We start from the raw sequence: 15,067 nt of genomic DNA, 5'->3' as shown, positions 1-15,067 counted from the left end.
TCCAATAAATTTTGTTTAGCAAGTATACACTTGAAATCTTCACACACTCCATGTTCATGATCAAAGTCAACAAAAAGCTCACTACAAAAATAATATAATACAAACTTTTTTAGACACATGAAAAAACATTACCTAAAAGTATTACAATATATCCATGAATGTTGAGGACACTACAAAGCTTTTTGACAACTATTTGTTGAAAACATAATTACCAACAAGAAATTCAAATATAGTGAATGATTATGAATCCACCCCGTTTTCTCGAATGGACAAGGGGATTTATTATATGGAAAACAATGGATAATTATTAACTATAAATGTGGTGTTTAAGAAAAAAGAAAATGTTATTAGAGTGTTTGAATTATACAACACATGGTTTACGTTTTCCCATCTTTGTTCAATTTTGTACAAATGGGGATATCTTGAATCTACTTGGCTTTCTATCCCTAGATGTGCGTGTTTTCATTATGTAATTGGGAATACCACATAGTGGTCGTAATGGTTCTTAACAAGGAAAATGTCATTAATATACATATATGTAGTATATAATGGATAAATAGTTACAACCAAAATACACATCTTGAGATTACATATACTTTTTTCATTATATTTGATAAGTCTTTTCATTCAAAGTGTTAAAATATCAACATTTTCTTTGAAAATGATGTGTACTTCAAATGATGTAGGAGATGTGTATTTCTTTTTCCCAATCAAGTTCTTTGTCAAGAACTTGTCAATTGAAAAAGTGTCAACATAATCTTCATTTTCATTTTCTTTCTTCTTCTCTTTCAAACATTTCTTGCATGAAGGAATGTTACTCTCATTTCCCTTCTCGTTGTCTCTCAAAGGTTTTTGTCTTGAAGCAAGGAATAGTTATTTGAATGTTGTGTAGTTTGTCTCAAATTCATAAAAAAAATACTTTCACAATTACTACTACTCCCACCATGACACAAATCAAATACTTGTGTCTTTGATTGTTCAAAAGCTTTATTCATCTCCATTAAGCTCCCAATATCAACCTAATAATATAAGGGTTAAATACTAATATTTATACAAGTTAAAAGATACTGTACCACTTACTTGCTTAAGAACATCTCTATGTGGAGGGATTTCCAATTTGTCATATTTCTTAGTTTCGTCGTTTGTATTCCCCTCCATTCTCATCTCATTATGGTCAATTCCATCCTCTATCTCGTTTTGTATTACCCATATTTTCACATATCATATTGTAGACCCCCGTTTGGGATTCATTATACCTCATTTTTCCTACAGCTCATCTTTGCAGGTGGAAGGCTTTCAAGGTGCCACATGCTGTCTCCTAATTGACTGGTAAGGAATCACAATAGTGTTTTTTAAGAAGCAACTAAAATGAGACACCTGGCAAGAAACCTGTAGGAGCGTATTCTTTCTGTTATGGAGAGGGCTAGTTGCCAGAGGTGGGAGACCTATTTTCTTCAAGCTAGCTACATGAAACACATGCCGAAGCAGCTGACCGTGGCCATGGCGTTAGTTGGGATGGTGACCAGCTAAGTAAGGAATAAGAGAGCAGTTGGGAAAGCAAAAGGACACCAAGAAAGAAAGGAAGGGGAAGACAGAGGAAAGAGGAAAGCATTTTTTGGGGGGAAGGCTTTTTGGAAAGCTCTTTTTGGTCTTCGTAACGCAGAGCTGGGTTTTAATGAGTGAGGGGAGGAGATCATTCGAGTTTTCCTGGTGTTTGGCAGGAGACGTCTGGGAAAGAGGGAGAATGAGAGGAGGAGAGGGGAGTTCGAAGAGTAGCCTTTGGAAAAGAGGTCCTGATCTGGACATCTTCCAAAAGGGGTCATAAAAACAGGGCTAGAAGTCAGGTGAGCTTCCATCTGCGAGGAAGCTTTTCAGGTATGGACCTTGTTCATTACCTTCTCTATTTTGTTTTTGGATATCGATAAGATTCTATTTTTGGTGTTTGGATGCGAGCATTGGAGATTTTATTGTGTTCTTATGGAATCTGAGTTCGTTTGCCTCCATGTTGTGCTTGATTTCTAACTTGGCTTTCAACTTGTTTACACTGACTATTTTAAACTGCTCTCCTCTGTTTCTTGATTATTTGCGGGTTATCCTCGATGCCTGGAGTATACTTACTCATTCTCTCTGTTCTGGAAAATTTTGAGAGAAGATTCATCACATGCTTTTGATTTATAGGGTTGTGCCTGCATTTCTTTTTATTTATTTATTTATTTATCATTCCACCCGAGGAAGAATTCTGTCTGGCTGACATCCCACCTTCTCCGGATGTCTCACATCCGGAATTCTGTCCGCCGACATCCCACCTTCTTCGGATGTCTCACATCTGGAATTCTGTCCGCCGACATCCCACCTTCTTCGGATGTCTCACATCCGGAATTCTGTCCGCCAACGTCCCACCTTCTCCGGATGTCTCACATCCGGAATTCTGTCCGCTGACGTTCCACCTTCTCTGGATATCTCATATCTGACGCCTGACGCCGAATGGGAGAAGAGGGCGATTCAACTTCCCCGGTCAGACATGTCCGAATCGTCTAATAGCGCTTACCTAGAGGGCATCTAGCCGACAATTTAGATTCCCCGAACAGCTTGGCTCGTTAGATACTCGTGATTCGCCGGATCCATTTCCGCCTGCAATCTTCTACTCCTCTTGATTTTAATAGGCATGAATGTTTTTTTCATAATTCCGGAATAATGGAATCTGTGATATTAGGAGCCCGACATATGTGACTTTGTGATTGATTGATTGATTGTTTGCTTTGATTATCATACATGATTGATTTACCCTACTCTCTAACATACATGCGATTATTCTTAAATTGTGCACTAACTTCACTCTTTGATAGCGCATTGTGACTCGTCACCCGGGTACGTATCTATTCCCATTCTGTTATTTCTATATGCATGTCTTGATTTTCATATGTGCATGATAGTTCTGGGTATTCACTGTTTTATTCGTCCATTGCTATGATTGCTTCATTTTATTAGTAGAGACCCGACTTTAGGGACTTAGAGGGGTGCTACGGTCTTTACCGTACCTTCCCGATAAGTAACCTGACCCCCGAACCCGATCCGGATTTTCGCAGACTACCTTTTCCAAAATAAGGAGTCACACTTAGGGTTTTTCTTTCTTATTTTGTTTACCCTTTAAAAATAAAACAAAAAAAAGTGGCGACTCCAAGTCATTTTTCTTAATCAATAAAGAATCAATTTTTTGAATAAAAATCGAGCTCGCCATCGAGTGGGAAACGCATGAGCCGAAATGCGGGGTCCACAAAATGGCGACTCCACTGGGGATCACTAGAGGGTCAAGCTTGAACTTAGGATGAAGCAAATGTGGCGTTTGATTAGTCGATCAGTGGGTACCCACCTCTTTTTGTGCGTGTGTTTATTTGACTATTGATCACACATTGAGAGCTCTTGATATCATTACACTTGATGCATGCTTGGGTGTTTGTTTTACTAGGGACATTGACATGTTAATTATGATGATTGTTTATCTTGATTGAGCATTTCGATTGTGGCGGTTTTTCCAGTGCTTCATAGCTATATATGTTTGGGACATTGATATACCGATTATGTTGATTGATCATCTTACCTTGCTTAGCATAGTGACTCTGATTTTGCTATGTTTGTTCTGATTACCTCACATGTATAGACTCACCATTGTATATCATTTGATTTGACATGATTGATTCTCTCGGTTATATATTATCTTGTTTATCATAGAGCATGCTATCATTTGTCAAATATTCTTCTTGATTAGCTTGTGTGTAGATTTGGATGATATATACCTGTTTTGCGTGATTGTTTGTTGCATGACTCTTCTCATCTTGATGTGATTGCATGAGTTGTGTGTCTATGTGGGACACACACTTATCCCCTTATTTCCAAGTCCCTAGTCTCGGTTGACATTGTTTTCCTTGCTCTTGTATTTGGTATGAGACTTGTTGCCTTGTTTGTTCTTCGACCGAGCTAGTGCTTAGGAATATGGTCTAGTAATGGGCTATATCTATGTTTGGGAGCATTCTGGAGGTGGTTGACATATTGATGCTGATTGAAGTCCGAACTTTGAAGACTTGTATAGCCTAGAGCTAGATTTCAGGATATTTGTGTGGCCAATGTGTTTTCTTTTTAGTTTCATAGGATTTTCGGATGCACCCACACCACTCACTGTGTACCTTAGATCGTCGATGAGTGATCAGAGTTGTGAGATACGCTAGCCATTAGGAGAGCTTTCACCATAGGAAACCCTTTGAGATGTCGAGGCAGTGCATGTGTGAAGGTGATGACCACCTTGCATGGAAGTGCCCCATCTCTTTGGAGGCGTGTAGAGGGTTGCGTACTATCGGAGGGTACGATCGCTTCTGCTAGGGATCTTTTAAAGTCCACCCATCTTATTTTAGGGCCACCTTGACCTGTAGGATGAGCTTAGATCCTTTGATCAGGACTTCCTTCCTTACACGTGGGTGCAGCTGAGGGACTTCAAAGCCTCTTTAGTTACAGTTCGGATCCAGTACTTCCTCATTTGGTCTCCAGTTGAGAGTGCTTAGAGATCAGTGCGAGTTTGAGTATCAGTTGGACCACCCTTTATTGTATGGTTTTGGTTTCTTCTTGTCGCTCATTGAGTTTAGCATGCTTTCTTCCTAGGACTTTAGATAGTCTTCTTTTCTTAAGCTGACACATTCTTTCAGTTTGTTGTCACTTTCTACTTGATGTTTTGGGATATGCTCATTGATTATGCTCACTTCTTTATATTCTTCACCTATCATGGGCTTGATACTTCATTCTTTGGTTGACTCTCCTGATTCTATTTCCAACCCGATATTTTCATTACAGAAAGGTGAAAGGCAAGTTTTCACATTCACACCATTTTTTATTTTTTATTTTTTATTTTTTTAATGTTCACCTTTACCACCTGATCATTTTTCTTTATTGAGTTTGGGTTGAAAGTGAATCAGAGATATTTTGTTATAGATGGAGTATCGACCTCATGACAGTGTTGTTTTTCACACCTCATTCATTTTTTGGATCGTTGATAGAAATTCTTTAGTCACATTTGCAACCATCTCAAGTGGACACCTTTATGACCTTAGAGTTTCTGTCATATTTCCAGTTTTAGATTGCCATCACAGGACCATATATCAAATGATGTGTTGTACTTTTGACTTGGGGCATTTATTCATTTGCACATCACGATCACTTTGGCCTAACCTATCATGGAGGATATTGAGCCTTTTGACCTAGGATCAGGAGATCAACCTAGGGAGTTCAAGACTGTGACCCATTTCACCTCCCGTTCAGAGCAGTACCATATCCATATCCATATCCATACCCTGACTCTATGGACTTGACGACCTACCCATTTTGAGCCTGACATGACATTACCCTTGGTACCGTTATACGACCTTACCATCCTTGTTCGCCTTAGCATATTACAGTACCATTGCCTATTCTTTCCATCATTCCCTTGATCTGACCGGGTAGAGTCCGAGATGGTTAGACCCGAGGTGAGCTTTACACGACGATAGATGGATCGTGATGAGAGAGTGGCTTGACTGTTTGACGATATTGTTGAGATAGAGGGGTTATCATGGAGCATCCTAATTTGAGCCATTGCACATGACTTCAGAGAGTCGGGATGATTAGAGATGGTGATTTTATGAGACGATGGTGAGTGGCTTGTGATGATAGAGTGCGTTGATTTTCAGAGTACATTGATGGTTATCATAGAGCATCAGTGGGAGCTTTCACACGATTTCAGAGGAGTTGACATGACTTTGTTGGACGGATGCCAGTCTTTAGTATCGGCCATGTGAGATCTCGAAAGCACGATGTTCGAGGTTTTGGTCAAATGATGGGTGGCCATCATTTCATGAGCCTATTTACTTTATCACCCTCACATATAGAGTTACCCGTTGCTAGCCCATTGAGCCTCACATGAGCATCATAACCTTTTATTTCATCACCTCATTTACCTATTACACCGGGTTGGGGACCCTGTAGTGCTTGCATGCTATGATTGGATACGTCATGAGTTCCAGACCTGACATACATATTCAGGCCTCATTCATCACTCTTTATTGTGATATTTTCCACTTGGACATCATTTCATCACTATTTTTCTTATATCACATATCACCACTTGTGATATTCGTTCTCTGTCTTTTCTTTCATTATTGCTTACTTGGCATTATCCGTGTTTCACCTTGAGTGGTGGTTTTTCACACATCACTGCATGGAGGATTGTCACGTTCCTCCCCTATTCGCCTTATGGGCAGTGGTTCAGAGATGTTATTTTGAGAGGTTGTCTTGTTAGTGAGGATTCATGTTACATTCGTATGTGGAGAGGGTTTGATCATTTGGGTATGCATTTTCATGGGAGTTCATTCATTATTGATCAGAGTATGCGCAAAAAAAAAAAAAAAAAAAAAAACAAAGAAAAAAAAGAGGCGCATTCTTCATTGTATCATTCTCCATTGGGCATGTGTATGGACGTGTCGGTTTGCTTCATTCAGTTTATGTGTCAGAGAGAGTTCGTATGAGAGCTTATTTATGAGATTCTATCTTGGTGTATATTTTGGGTGAGAGTATGAGTCATCCATTCGATTTTTGTGAGAGAGACGAGCGACTTTTCTTTAGTATCTCTGGATCCTTGTTCTATCCATCATTCCATCTATTTCGGATGTGACTACTTTCTATGCTTTGATGCAGGTTGACCATCACTCATTTTTCTACCTCTTTGTTTTCTTGTATCTTTGTTTTGTTCCTCAATTCCACTCTACCTCACCTGATTTCTTTCACTTCTCATCCTGCTTGATGTTTGACTTGGGTTCAACATCCACACTTTATTCTTGCTTATTCGATATGTCCATTCCTTTATCATCACTTTTCGTGTGGGGACCCCTAGGTCCGGGACTCATGACGTTTTCTACGCATTGCATCTCATGCATGAGGGGTAGGAAGATTATATCATTGGGATATTTGAGCCTAGTTTCCTTTCGTTTCTTTCACCCTATTACCTTGGCCTACGTTACTTCCCGCGTCTTAAGACCACCCTAAGGCCATGACTTCACACATTGTGCTTGACGGCTCACACATGGGCAATACTTGAGATTAGTCAGAGATTATTCCTTGGAGCATGATGGATGGGGAGTTGAGATGATGATTTACACTAGGGCATACCCCTCTTATTAGTGATGGATTTTTCGGAGGTGCCGTTATCTACACTGGGGCATACCCCCCTCATCGATGACATTTTCTTTCAGGATGATGCCTTGCACTAAGGCATAGTCAGTTCGCTTCTTCACTTGGATTATGATGGATTAGCAGTTGTGGGATGACCCTACACTGGGGGCGTAGTCGTTTCAGAGGGCGCTTTTATTGGAGATACAGTCACTCTACTCATTGATGGTTGATTTTTGAGGTCATGATTTATTTTGAGGCATAACCCTCTCATCGGTGATGGACTTTGATTTATCTTGGAGCATAGTCACTTCAGATGGTTTATACCGGGGCATAGCCAGTTCATTCGTACTCATAGAGCTCAGGGATTCTGATTCATATGGATTATGTTGAGATGTTTCCATTTTTGGCATCAGGAGTTGAGATCGATTGATTTATTGATATGCACTATGCGTGGTCCTTTTCAACAGTTGTTGACTTGGATGCACTGATTTACACCGGGGCATAGCTGGGATGGAGATCATTTTTCATTGGAGCATGGCCACCCTATTGGATCCTGTACACTGGGGCATATCCGTCTTTTGGAGAGAGATCAAATTGGTTCTTTACATTGGAGCATCTACTAGATGATATGGATCATTGGACTATTTCATGTTGTCCTCATTGCATACTGGGGCATAGTCACCTTGTTGGAGGTTTTGACATTGAGGCTTGACTTTCTGTTTGTGATTGCTGCTTACGATGGGTTATGGAGTTATCGACACCTCGGGTTTAGTCTTCTCGGCATACTTGGATGATCTCGGATATCTCCCTACCTTTCATTTCATACTCAGACATTTCACCCTTGATATTTTCACGCTTTCTATCATACCAGAGCCTGATCATCACCTTCTTTTATCCTACACACCCCACCGTGACACACGACTTTCCCCTTTTCTCGATTAGGAGGAGATGTAGATCAGTCCTCGATCACTTTGGTTGTGTTTTCATACATCTTTAAGACCTTAGGTTCAACATCCTCCATGATGGCAGGGCCTAACAGATTGCTGATTTATTAGTGACGATGTTTCCCATTTTGACAGTTGGCATGTTGAGTATTGTTTTGCTTACTCTTTGCATTTTGAGCACTGATCATTATTATTGTTATTCACCAGTTAGTTTTGTTTTGTCAACATGGTGTCACGATACATGGTCTTGTTTGGCATTACCTATTTGAGGTTGGACATTTTCATTGCATGATGGATGAGCGTATTTCAGAGCATACTGGTTTTAAGGCATTGTGTATCCTGATTTGTTCACCGTTACATACTGGGGCATCCCCCCTCCTCCCCAAGAGCACTAGACCTTCCACAGGTTTCGTTCACCTTTTTTATCTAGTTGACCCCTGTGAGTCACATACTGGGGCATACCCCCTTCTCCGAGAGCATCAGACCTTCCATAGGTTTCGTTCACCTTTTTTGACCTAGTTGTCGATCCTCATGAGTTGTCATACTGGGGCATACCCCCTTCTCCAAGGGCATCAGACCTTCCACATGTTTCATTCACTTTTCGATCTAGTTGTTGACTCCCTTGAGTTGCATACTGGGGCATACCCTCCTTCCCTAGGATCACTAGACCTTCCATAGGTTTCATTCACTTTCGACCTAGTTGTCAATCCTCATGAGTTTTCATACTGGGGCATATCCCCTCCGGCCGAGTTTGCTTGCATCATTATCTGAGTCATCCTTTGGTTTTTAGGTCACTTGATTAGGTCATTCATCATCTTGTCAGTTCAGTTTGAGTCGGGACCCCACCTATATCGATCGGCCATCTCCTTGTCATGTTAGCTCAATTTCTGGGACCACACCTATATCGATCGGTCATCTTCTTGTTAGTTTGAGTTTGAGTCGGGGCCGCACCTATATTGATCGGCCATCTCCTTGTCATGTCAGCTCAATTTCTGGGACCACACCTATATCGATCGGTCATCATCTTATGAGTTTGAGTTTGAGTCGGGGCCGCACCTATATCGATCGACCATCTCCATGTCATGTCAGTTCAGTTTCTAGGACCGCACCTATATCGATCGGTCATCTTCTTATCAGTTTGAGTTTGAGTCGGGGCCGCACCTATATCTATCGGCCATCTCCTTGTCATGTCAGTTCAGTTTCTAGGACTGCACCTATATCGATCGGTCATTGTCTTGTTAGTTCAAGTTGGGACCGCACCTATATCGATCGGTCATTCTCTGTGTTAGTTTGAGTTTTTTTCGGGACCGCACCTATATCGATCGGTCATCGTCTTATCAGTTTGAGTTTGAGTCGGGGCCACACCTATATCGATCGGCCATCTCCTTGTCATGTCAGTTCAGTTTTTGGGACCGCACCTATATCGATTGGTCATTGTCTTGTTAGTTAGAGTTCGGGGCCGCACCTATATCGATCGGTCATCATCTTATCAGTTTGAGTTTGAGTCGGGGCCGCACCTATATTGATCGGCCATCTGCTTGTCATATTAGTTTCAGTTTCTGGGACCGCACCTATATCAATTGGTCATTGTCTTGTCAGTTAGAGTACGGGGCCGCACCTATATCGATCGGCCATCTCCTTGTCATATCAGTTTGTGTTTCTGGGACCGCACCTATATCGATCGGTCATCTCCTTGTCACATCAGTTTGTGTTTCTGGGATCGTACCTATATCGATTGGTCATCATCATGTTAGTTCAGTTTCTAGGACCGCACCTATATCAATCGGTCATTGTCTTGTCAGTTAGAGTTCGGGGCCGCACCTATATCGATCGACCATCTCCTTGTCATATCAGTTTGTGTTTCTGGGACCGCACCTATATCGATCGGTCATTTTCTGTGTTAGTTTGAGTTTTTTCGGGACCGCACCTATATCAATCGGTCATTGTTCTATTAGTTTGTGTTGAGTCTTGTTCGATTTTGAGTCACCATCTTTCCGAGTTTTTGACGTTCAGAGTCATTTCTCCTCAATTGTATCACTCAGGGTCGCAGTTCTTGGTATTCGCATATCCACTGGCATTGTACATCTTACCTTTATGGTTTTGCATTTTTCCCTGGTTTTCCTCACTTCGTTACCCTGTGCTTATCGCACATTCATCACATAGTCCACATAAGGCAGTCTCCTTTAGATGCGTTTTGTCCGTACTCTAGGGTGGTTCGACCGTTACTCATCTTTGACATCGATCTTTTGAGTCACTTTTAGAGACGTCTTAGAGGGAGCCCGGATCCTTAGTGTGGCTTCAAAGGCATTTAGTGACATTCTTTTCTCTTAGGATTAGAGTCTTTGCGTTCGTCTATTGGCTTGAGTGAGTTCGTGTTTCACTAGTGTCCCATTGGGGGTCTCCTCTGTTCTTCGGTAGAGTTCACTTCATTCCACTCATTATTCACACTTTCTTTTCATTCCGGTGTTCATATTCCTTACACTCGTGAACTCTACCGAAGAGGGGCATATTTGTAGACTCCCGTTTGGGATTCATTATACCTCATTTTTCCTACAGCTCATCTTTGCAGGTGGAAGGCTTTCAAGGTGCCACATGCTGTCTCCTGATTGACTGGTAAGGAATCACAATAGTGCTTTTGAAGAAGCAACCAAAAGGAGACACCTGGCAAGGAACCTGCAGGAGCGTATTCTTTCTGTTATGGAGAGGGCTAGTTGCCAGAGGTGGGGGGACCTATTTTCTTCAAGCTAGCTACATGAAACACGTGTCGGAGCAGTTGACCGTGGCCATGGCATTAGTTGGGATGGTGACCAGCTGAGTAAGGAATAGGAGAGCAGTTGGGAAAGAAAAAGGACACCAAGAAAGAAAGGAAGGGGAAGACAGAGGAAAGAGGAAAGCATTTTTTGGGGGGAAGACTTTTTGGAAAGCTCTTTTTGGTCTTCGTGCAGAGCTAGGTTTTAGTGAGTGAGGGGAGGAGATCATTCGAGTTTTCCTGGTGTTTGGCAGGAGACGTCTGGGAAAGAGGGGGAACGAGAGGAGGAGAGGGGAGTTCGAATATTAGCCTTTGGAAAAGAGGTCCTGATCTGGGCATCTTCCAAAAGGGGTCATAAAAACAGGGCTAGAAGTCAGGTGAGCTTCCATCTGGGAGGAAGCTTTCAGGTATGGACCTTGTTCATTACCTTCTCTATTTTGTTTTTGGATATCGATAAGATTTTATTTTGGTGTTTGGATGCGAGCATTGGAGATTTTATTGTGTTCTTATGGAATCTGAGTTTGTTTGCCTCCATGTTGTGCTTGATTTCTAACTTGGCTTTCAACTTGTTTACACCGACTATTTTAAACTGCTCTCCTCTGTTTCTTGATTGTTTGCGGGTTATCCTCGATGCCTGGAGTATATTTACTCATTCTCTCTGTTCTGGAAAATTTTGAGAGAAGATTCATCACATGCTTTTGATTTGTGGGGTCGTGCCTGCATTTCTTTTTATTTATCTATTTATTTATCATTCCACCCGGGGAAGAATTCTGTCCGGCCGACATCCCACCTTCTCCGGATGTCTCACATCCGGAATTCTGTCCGCCGACGTCCCACTTTCTCCGAATGTCTCACATCCGGAATTTTGTCCGCCGACGTTCCACCTTCTCTGGATATCTCATATCCGACGCCTGACGCCGGATGGGAGAGGAGGGCGATTCAACTTTCCCGGTCAGACATGTCCGAATCCTTTAATAGCGCTTACCCGGAGGGCATCTAGCCGACAATTCAGATTCCTCGGACAGCTTGGCTCGTTAGATACTCGTGATTCGTCGGATCCATTTCCATCCGTAATATTCTACTCCTCTTGATTTTAATAGGCATGAATGTTTTTTTCATAATTCCGGAATAATGGAATCTGTGATATTAATTCATGCAAAATAAATGGGTTTTGGTGGGAGCCCGACATATGTGACTTTGTGATTGATTGATTGATTGCTTTGATTATCATACATGATTGATTTACCCTACTCTCTAACATACATGCGATTATTCCTAAATTGTGCACTAACTTCACTCTTTGATAGCGCATTGTGCCTCGTCACCCGGGTACGTATCTATTCCCATTCTGGTATTTCTATATGCATGTCTTGATTTTCATATGTGCATGATAGTTCTGGGTATTCACTGTTTTATTCATCCATTGCCATGATTGCTTCATTTTATTAGTAGAGACCCGACTTTAGGGACTTAGAGGGGTGCTACGGTCTTTACCGTACCTTCCCGATAAGTAACCTGACCCCCGAACCCGATCCGGTTTTTCGCAAACCACATTTTCCAAAATAAGGAGTCACACTTAGGGTTTTTCTTTCTTATTTTGTTTACCCTTTAAAAATAAAACAAAAATAAGTGGCGACTCCAAGTCATTTTTCTTAATCAATAAAGAATCAATTTTTTGAATAAAAATCGAGCTCGCCATCGAGTGGGAAACGCATGAGCCGAAATGCGGGGTCCACACATATGTTAATGAATATATCACATATACCATATTCAAAATCATTAAAAACAAAATAAAATATTCAACAAAACTGCAACTTATAGCTTACATTAGGATTTGTATAACCACCTAAATTTTCAATCTTCATTTCACCTTCAATACCTCATCAACTCCCTAAGCACCAATCCGGGAAGAAAGTCGAGTAGGTAGTGGTGGAAAATTTTGTTGCAATAATATATGCTTATGGTAAAATAACTGTAAATATATTTTAGAATGACATATGGTTAGTTTATCTAATCTTTTATAACAAATTCTAAATTCACTATGAGATAAATTACATACAAGGACATCACCATAAAAAAAATAAACAAATAAACAATGCAAATTTCACTTTGTTTCTCCATTTTAAACTCTTCGATTTTATGCACAAGATAAGACAAGACAAGTTCAACCCAATTCATTTTCTTTATTGAATTGGTGTCTTCCACAAGATGTAAGAAAAAAAAATTAACAAATAGTTTCATTTTTGGGCATAACAATGTACCTAACACAAATAATACAAAATGAAATTTGAAATCATTCTCACATTCTCTAACCTCTCTAATTTAATTTTCTAAAGTAACTAATGACAATCACCCTCTTTTTATCCCAATATTTTTTACACAAATTATTCTTATTAATAACATCTTTGTTCATATCAATTTTCAACCCTCTTGCCTTCAATCCCATGATAAATTCAACATCAATCATCGATAATTTAATACAAGTATCATACACTTCTAACATGTAAGAGTTTGGATTGAAACTATTTACCAACCAAAGATACAAACCATGATCGACTTTGGTATATCAAAGGTACAAAAGACTATCAAATCTAATATTTTCTATGACCACTTTTTGTTTTGGTTCTAGCTCTTCAACAATTCTAAGCACTCGCTCAAGTAAGCATCGTGTCTAAAGATATAACTGAAAAGATACATAAAATATTTAAATTAATATTATTTTCAACAAATATACAAGTAATGAAACTTTGTATTAATTAAAAACACTTTTACCTTTGGAATCAAACTCTTTTCTCAAGCGAATATTGTTTTAAACTTTCCTTTGACTTTACCATGAAGCCTTCTTTTTCTACTTTAGGAAGTGAATTACACTGCTTGCTCAATTTTTTCCTCAACTACATTAATTCATTACTTAGTTCAAATTTAAAATTTTAAAAATAATTATTTTAGCCAAAAAAAGTATTAGTCCTTACATCATTATTTATTTTCACTCCATCATCTTCTTTGATCATGCCCAATTGATTGTTACTACATGATTCATGCCTAATTGGTGTCTCAGCTGATTCGTGTCCAGCTGGTGCTCCTTGATGGCTGGAGTAATCAACAAAATTTATAACCTATAACACCATGAACTAGGGTAGCAAAGAAAAAGCTACTTGATTCATGCCTAATTGGTGTCTCAGCTGATGTATGTCCAGCTGGTGCTCCTTGATGGCAGGTGTAATCAACAAAATTTTTAACCTATAACACCATGAACTAGGGTAGCAAATACAAAGCTACTATAGCATAGTGGCTCTAGGATCGTTCCACTGGGAAGGGTACTCAAGGTTGAAAATGATACCAATTCAAAGTAAATTGGTGCTGTTTCATTTCAAGATTAGCTTAAGAAATAGAACACAAATTTTGGTTGGAAAAGGTTTGGACTTAGATTAACAATACGACAAGTGATGAAAATTACTTAAGAAGAAAAGCATTCCTTGGAGATTCAGGTATACAGGGGAGGTTCCTCATGCAAAATCATAGCTCAGGTCAGTTGGTTCACTTCCTCACATTAGAGAATTAACATAAAGTCAATTCTCTAATAGGTGCTGCATAATTGCATCCCTCAATTGGATTTCAACTCTAATTCTCTCATTGATGCAACTTGCAATGGTTTGAGCCTCTCACTTAGCCTTTACCATTCAAGGTGATCTTTAACCTTGGATTACCCGTCAAAAGCTCGCAAGAGGTAACTAATGGATGTCTCCTAAGAGTCCAAAAGCTTACCAAGTGTTGTCTATTCTAGAAAATCCTACCTTCAAGTCACCTACTGGAGGCTCGCAAGGGGTAAACTAGTGCATCTCCATGGTTAGAGATCACTTGCCTTACCAAGTGTTGGCCCAGGTGACTCCAAGGTGTTTTAAGTTAACTAAAGACATTAGAAACCATTCACGGGACACACTTACGCTTCATTCTTAGCTGAAACCACAAAGCTTCTGATTCTTGCACTTGGAACCTTTCCCGGCATACTTAACTCCAAGGAACTAAAAGGTTTAGCTACTCATTCTCTGGGGAAAGCTCCTCAGAGAGTGCATAACTTAGAAATATGAAAACACAATCAAAAAGAGAAGGTAAGGTAGAAAAGAGCTCAAACTCTGTATATTATTTTCTTTCAAACTTACAAAAAGTTCATCACTCTCCCACTCAC

The sequence above is a fragment of the Vitis riparia genome, chromosome 13 (assembly GCF_004353265.1).
Source record: "Vitis riparia cultivar Riparia Gloire de Montpellier isolate 1030 chromosome 13, EGFV_Vit.rip_1.0, whole genome shotgun sequence".
NCBI lineage: Eukaryota > Viridiplantae > Streptophyta > Magnoliopsida > Vitales > Vitaceae > Vitis > Vitis riparia.
This window is presented reverse-complemented; position numbering follows the sequence as displayed.